Source organism: Diabrotica virgifera, chromosome 3 (assembly GCF_917563875.1).
Source record: "Diabrotica virgifera virgifera chromosome 3, PGI_DIABVI_V3a".
NCBI classification, from domain to species: Eukaryota; Metazoa; Arthropoda; class Insecta; order Coleoptera; family Chrysomelidae; genus Diabrotica; species Diabrotica virgifera.
In genome coordinates, this window is record NC_065445.1 from 236,992,538 (window position 1) to 236,999,724 (window position 7,187).

Here is a 7,187-nt window from a genome sequence, read left to right on the forward strand (position 1 = left end):
TTAGTTATTAAATAGAGTTCTTAGTTATTAAATAGAGTTTTTTAGTTATTATATAGGTTAAATAGTTATTAAATCAAGGGTATTTTAGTGTTTAATTAAAATTATTAGTTATTTAATTATAATTTAATTTTTAAAAATAAATATATAGTGTAATTATACAGTGAGCACGTAAAGGTTGCAATAAATTCATTTTTTCATGAATGGGCAATTTTGGAAATAAATCCCGAAACAGGTCAATTTTTATTTTTAAATTACGACTTTTTGGCATTATGTCATACTAGTGACGTCACCCATCTGGGCGTGATGACGCCATCCATGATTTTTTTAAACGAGAATAGGGGCCTTGTGATAGCTCATTTGAAAGGTAATTCAATACTCTATTCAGTAATATAAACAATATCATAATTATTTATAGAGGCTGTCCAAAAAAAAATTTAATTAAATTTATTAACATAAAAAGAAGAATGTGTGTAATTTATTTAATTCAGAATACATTTTACTGCTATCAGAATACAGGAAAAAATGTTTATTTGACAAATAAATATTGTTTTTTGCTTAAATTCAATATTAAAGCAGCCACCCACCTGCCTCTTGACACTTTGAACATTTAATTTAAGCGAAAAGCAATGAATATTTTTCAAATAAACATTTCTTTCTGTTTTCTAAGAGCAGTAAAGTGTATTTTGAATTAAATAAATGACATATATTCTTCTTTTTATGTCAATAAATTTAATAAAAAAAAATTTTTTGGGCAGCCTGTATAAGTAATTATGTTAATGTTTATATTACTGATTAGAAAATTCAATTATGTACCTTTCAAATGAGCTACCACACAACCTCCATTCTAATTTAAAAAAATCATCGATGACATAATCACGCCCAGATGGGTGACGTCACTAGAATAATGATAATGCCGATTTTTTCCCAAAATCGTCCATTCTCGAGAAAATGAATTTATTCCAACCTTTACGTGCTCACTGTATATTGGGCTGCACACACATGTAGATGGTGCTAGAGGGGAGCATTAGTTTAGCTCTACTTCAACATATTGTGTTAGTGTGAAAATAAAAAAATATTGTTTAATTTTAAATATTTAATTTAGAATTACATACTTACCTTTTGTTAAATAATTAAATAAAATAAGGACTCACTACATGGCAAGTAAGCAGATGCACCATCTGCAACTGTTGTATAAAGATTAGATTTGGTTGCCAATTAAATCCAACATTGGGATATGTAATATGATATCTGCTTGATATCACATACAATAGATGACATGAAGAACGTGATAAAGAAGCTGGAGGGAAGGACAGATGAGGTTGGTCTTAAAATCATCACTAATAAGATAGTAGAGATGAGAATAGGAATAAAGTGAGCATGGTAAACTATACATCAATCAAGAAGAAATAAAACAGGTTAAAGAATTCTGCTACCTTGATAGTATAATAGTGCAAAAGGTGGAGTCCAGGCAAACATTAAACATAGAATAGGAAAAAGAATAACAGACAACAGGCATTTGAAATCCTCTCATATCATATTATCTCAACATAAATTAGCCAAAACACATTTAATAATATCATCAAATCAATACTACTATATGGGAATATGGGAGTGAGACATGAACAATATCAGAAGGAAATGCAAGGAAAAGTTTTTGTAAATAGATTCTCACAAAATATTCTGAAGATGTATTGGCCCAACACCATAACAAATGAAGAATTGTGGAATGCATTAAGACAAAGAAGCAGAGGACGAAGCTAGTAGGTAATAACTCATTCTAACAGGTGGGTAAATAAACTTTGAAAAACACATTTTTTTATTAATTTTATTATTTAAAGAAATTACAATTTTTATTTAAAATTACTTTATTAGGTACATACCTAACCACTATTACCTAATAATTTATCGAGTTCGAATTTTTTTATTTGAAGCTCTACTTCTAAAATTTCTTTTTTTCTTGTTGAAAAATACTATCTTACTTCTTTTTTCTAGTCTTGCTGTTTCAATTTTTTTTTTGTAAAAGATATGTTTAAGGGTTTCGCTCCCTACATCTTTTAATTTTTTATTTTTTGAAAGAGCCTGAGACATCTTGGCTGTCTTCTTGGGCAGGACAGCAGTTGTTGTCGGTGTACTGAGCAGCACAGTGGAAATAGAGGGTACATTGGATGTCTGCTATGTGTCTTCTAATTGTAGGTAATCTACTTCCACTTGACTATCTTGTGCAACTATAAAAATAAAAAAAAATTCAATTGTTTTAGATGTACCAGATAGTATTTTCTTTATAAAAAAAATCTTTCTCGAATTAGGTAGGTAGTTACTTTTATTTATCTACTTTAGCTATCTTAATAGCTAAGTTAATAATCTACCTTAATTTAGAATTGGAATAAATAATTATAATAATTAATTCATATTAATATTATTTATAGATATTAATTCTCATATTTTGAGTTTCCTTAAATTTGGTTTACAAAAGATCTTTTTTTTGTTTAATGATGTCTATAGATAGGCACAAGGTCTGGCTATGGGTAACCGCTTATCACCCTTGTTATCAGATTTATTATTGATCAACATAGAAATAAATAATATCTTTAACAATCAAACTTTAAACAATAATACCTTTCAAAAAATCTTAAATTGGCTTAGAACTGTAGGATACAATATCTATTTTAAATGGAAATCTTTCAGATGCCAAAAACATTCTAGATTCACTCAAAAACTTACATCCTGATGTACATACTTTAGAAACAATGGATAAACTTAAATTTATCTTTAGAAAACCTACTAGACCGACTATACCATACCTCCCTCTTCTAATCATCCTTTTTAACAGAAGGTAGCTTCTTTCTATTGCTACATCCATAGAATACATAAACCATATCAGATAATAGTTTTAAATAGTTAAACTAATGGTCACTCTATACATTTGTGGATAACGTGCTGAACAAAAAAACGTTCTAATTCAGAAGTTTTGTACAGATCAAGACCATATACAGGTTATTGTTCAGATAATATTGGAAATATTGATCAGGCTTTATATATATAAATAAATTTAAAATTAGTTACCTTTATTTAAATAAATTAATAAAATAAGGACTCACCAGATGTGAAGAAACCAGATGCACTGTCACATCTGTTGGGTAAAGGTTGGATTTGATTGCCAATCAAACCCCACATTTGTGTCCCTACATCTGTGAGACGAGGCCTAAATGTGCCACCACCTGTTGCAAGTATGTCTTTCTGAAAACAATTCATTAGTTCATTACTGATTAAGAAATGAATGGGTTAAAATCAAAGTGGTGTACGTCATATTGTTGAAACGATGTAAGCCCTATTTTATAATCTTGATATTATATACATAGACCTCTTCAGAGAAAAAGTGGTGTGTAAGTTTTTACTGTAAATACTTACACCACTTTTCCTGATGAAAAAATGTCTATTTATCAAAGTTATAAAGCAACACTTCCATCATTTCGCAAATATGACTTACACCTCTTTGTCGTTAACACCCTCAAATATTAAACTTCATTGTCTCAACACTAGGTTAGTTCCCATCATGAAATTAGTTTCATTGGATTATATTTTTATAAAAATATTCCACTCAGAAATAGTGTAATTCGACTGACCTGGTGTTAAGGGCTTTAAATTTAAGTATACCTACTTTGTCCACAGTTTGGTCTCTCTTCAACTGGTCCAAAACCTTCTGCTCATTATATTTTTGAATCTGCAATGTAATTAATCCATATAGCTCTAAATCAACCGAAAGTTTTATACACTTAACATTTTCCTCTGCTACTTTTTGGTGAGTGACCCTTTTTAAGTATAATATATAAAATATGCAGTGTTCAGCTGCTTGGGAGTTCTGGGAAATTCAGCGCTATTTTTTCCCAGGTTTCATTGTTTTGGTTGGTGGACATACCATTGGTACATTTGTTTTCAATTATAATATGAAAACAAATCTAATCTGAAAACAAAAATACAATTAGAAATTTGTTCTAGAAGTTAGACAATTTCGTACTTACTTTCCAATTATTTCCAACAGCAAACGTTTCTCTCTCTCAGTATAATTTTTGCGTGGAGGATTTCCGTTGGTATTGCTCATTTTTAATATATTTTTTAATTTTATAAATTATGTAGTTATTTACTATGGATTGAAATTTTTTGGTTATAAAATGAAATTTTGAAGGATGACAGCCGATTGTGACAGTATCGATACCAATCGTATGTCAGATAATCGATTTTCTACGATCATATAATTTTAAGATGATCGACGTTTGAGAAACTGGTGACTGGTTAACAGTTGATCAAATCTAACAGCTCGATTAGATGATCGAAGATTTGAATAACGTTTCGGAAACCGGCTGTAAGTCTCCATAATCGTACTTAACCACATACAAATATGTGGTGGATTGACAAATATTCAAAATATCTCGATAAAAACTGACTTTTCGAAAAAGTACTGAGAGGCAAAAAAGTTTTTAAAAGAGTGTGTTTAACTAATGCTACTACAATAATAATTAAATTGCAACGTACACAAAAGTTTGGGGGGGATAAAAGAACAAAACCCCCATAAAATTTTTATGGGGTGTCTAAATTTCACTATAATTTTTTCTTAAAATAATAATGCAATAAAAATGCCACATGTCCATTTTCAATAAAAAATCTCTAATAGTTTTCGATATATTCGAAAAAATCGATTTTCATTTTGTAACTTCAAAGGGCTGCACCTTTTTTTATGTGCAAATTTGTACTAAGGTAAGTTAGGTTCAATCGAACTATTTTTGATCCCAGAATATGTGATTAAATTTATGACCTGTATTTTCGTTACACCCTGTATATTTGTTTCATATATGTTCCGGTTGCGCAACATAATACAAAAAGGGGTAAAATTAAGTAGTTTTTGCAAAATTTCAAAGTTTGACTGTTTAGTACATTTTAATCATACGATTTTTAGAGATATTTTAGATTAATTCGATTACAACAATATAATTTAAAATCCAAATATATAAAATAAACTTTGATATTCAAGTGGAATTTGGTCGCGCAGTTTTGTCAAAACAGCAGACTTTCGAGAGGCGAGGCGAAAGTGACGAATTCCAGGGAAGCACGTGCAGCCACAAATAGAGATACATGTGAAAAGATCTCCACAATGGAGTATTTGTCTTCTTCATTACAACGAACTGTCATTCCGCCACCTTTTCCAACACTTAGATGGAAATATAACAATCCCAATAGGATATTCCGCGCCGATTGGAAAGGCCCTACCTGATTGTGAAAGACTACGAGTTGTTCATTTTAATCCTAGTGATTGTGAGATTCCAAAAGTTGTCAAGCGTAATCTTAGCAACGACCAATTGTTGCTTGAGATGTCAGAAGTCATCAAGTTACGACATTGTTCAGAAGATTATTTAGTACGCTATCCTGGCCCAATGTCACATTAAAGATGGCTTACTACTGCAAACCGAGTTTTGCGTGTGTCAAGTCCTTCTGAATATCTGAGAGAGATTGTCACATTCATTCTGAAGTGTTATATACCTATGTGGTTTGCCATAACAATAAACCACAAATTCACAGAAAAGCCTAGACATGTTTACAAAATCACTGAATCTACAAGGTACTTACCAAAAGAACTTCTTCAAGTTGTTGATCCTGTTTTACAACGAAATGCTTACTTTGCCCATCCCGAAAATTTACGTTTGGCTATGGTAACTGATGAAGAGAGCTGGGCAACAGGCGTGCAATCATGAAGGCAAAGCAAGCAATATCTGAAAGTGACTCTATCAGAATCTTTAAACCACCAAACCTAAACTTTGAATCGACAGAGTATTACGAAATTATCATATCGAACAAAAGTACACTCACTCCTCCTCCACTGTTAAGAATATTGACTAATTAAAGATAAAACAGTATGTGAGCAATTACTTCAAGTCTGTTATGAGTAGGTATAGATGCTTTCCCATGCCATATACAGGCAATTGAAAGATGTGTTAATCTAGTGACCGAAACATCAAGTAAAATGTATGGACACAGTTCCAGAGAAGGCTATATTAGAACCACATTATTGCACCGCTAAGCAATGCCAACTTTGACGTTGGGCCAGGATCACGTACTACAAAGTCTTCTGAACAATGTCCTGTTTCATGTGAACTCAATATAAACGTACAGAACACAAAGCTCATGGTCATTAGCAAGAAAAAGATAACAGAAGGTCAACTCTAGATGGGAATACGTAAATTCGGTCCCAAGAAAGATTACGCCAAAAATAACGAGTAAATTGGGTCCCAAACTTTGTTTCTATATGACACTGCATACTGCTAAAGGCCAAACTTGTTCTGCAGCTTCATGGATACCTTTTTCAAAGTCGACATAAATTTAGGTCAATTCGAATTCACAACAAAAATGAATTAAAATAGGAAATATTGCAAATTTATGGGAGGCCAAAATGTCGGGAATTTCCATCCGTAATACTCCTAATTACTTCTTTCTACGAAATCAATTAAGTATCCAAGTATTGTAAAACCCTTAGCAATTAAGATGGTTGGGACCGAATTTACTCATTGACAAAAGGGTAAAATTTTTTAATTTATTCTGCTACCTGCCGGGACCCAATTTACGATCACCTCCCTAGATCAACCAAACCCCTGTAGAAAAAGTGAGGCACTACAACTTCCTCGGCACCATAATAATTGAAGAATGGATCAACAAGCAAGAGATAAGAGCGCGCATCGACAAAGCTAGATAAACCTTCAACCGTATGGGGGCCTTTTTCAAGAGGCACAACCATTCTCTTGGTATAAAAGTAAGAATGGTGAGATGCTGCGTCTTCTCTGTTCTTTTACATGGTGTTGAATCATGGACCTTGAACGAAGATATGTGCCGAAAATTGGAAGCATTCGAGATGTGGCTATATCGGAGAAATCTTAGAATCCCATGGACTGATCGGGTCACAAATGAGGAGGTCCTTAGAAGAATGGGGAAGAACTGACAGGTACTAACCACCATCAAATCTCGAAAGTTGGAATAATTTGGAAAGATTATGTGAAATGAATCCAGATCCTACAAGGAAAAATATTTGGAAAGCGAGGTCCAGGAAGACGAAGAACATCTTGCTTTTCCGCGTTCCTGTAGATAAAGTGAGCATTGCCATGATGATCGCCAACAGTCGTCACAGAAATGCAGATCAAGAAGAA

At 32.2% G+C, this 7,187-nt stretch overlaps 1 long non-coding RNA gene across 1 annotated transcript; it reads right to left on the reverse strand.

Moving 5' to 3' along the window:
- Positions 1–1,832: 1,832 nt before the first annotated feature.
- LOC126881614 (uncharacterized) lies at positions 1,833–4,363 on the reverse strand. The gene is made up of 4 exons (XR_007696933.1): positions 4,020–4,363; positions 3,659–3,961; positions 3,099–3,237; positions 1,833–2,225 (listed from the first exon to the last, which is right to left on the reverse strand). It is a non-coding gene; the product is annotated as an uncharacterized LOC126881614 (long non-coding RNA).
- Positions 4,364–7,187: the final 2,824 nt, after the last annotated feature.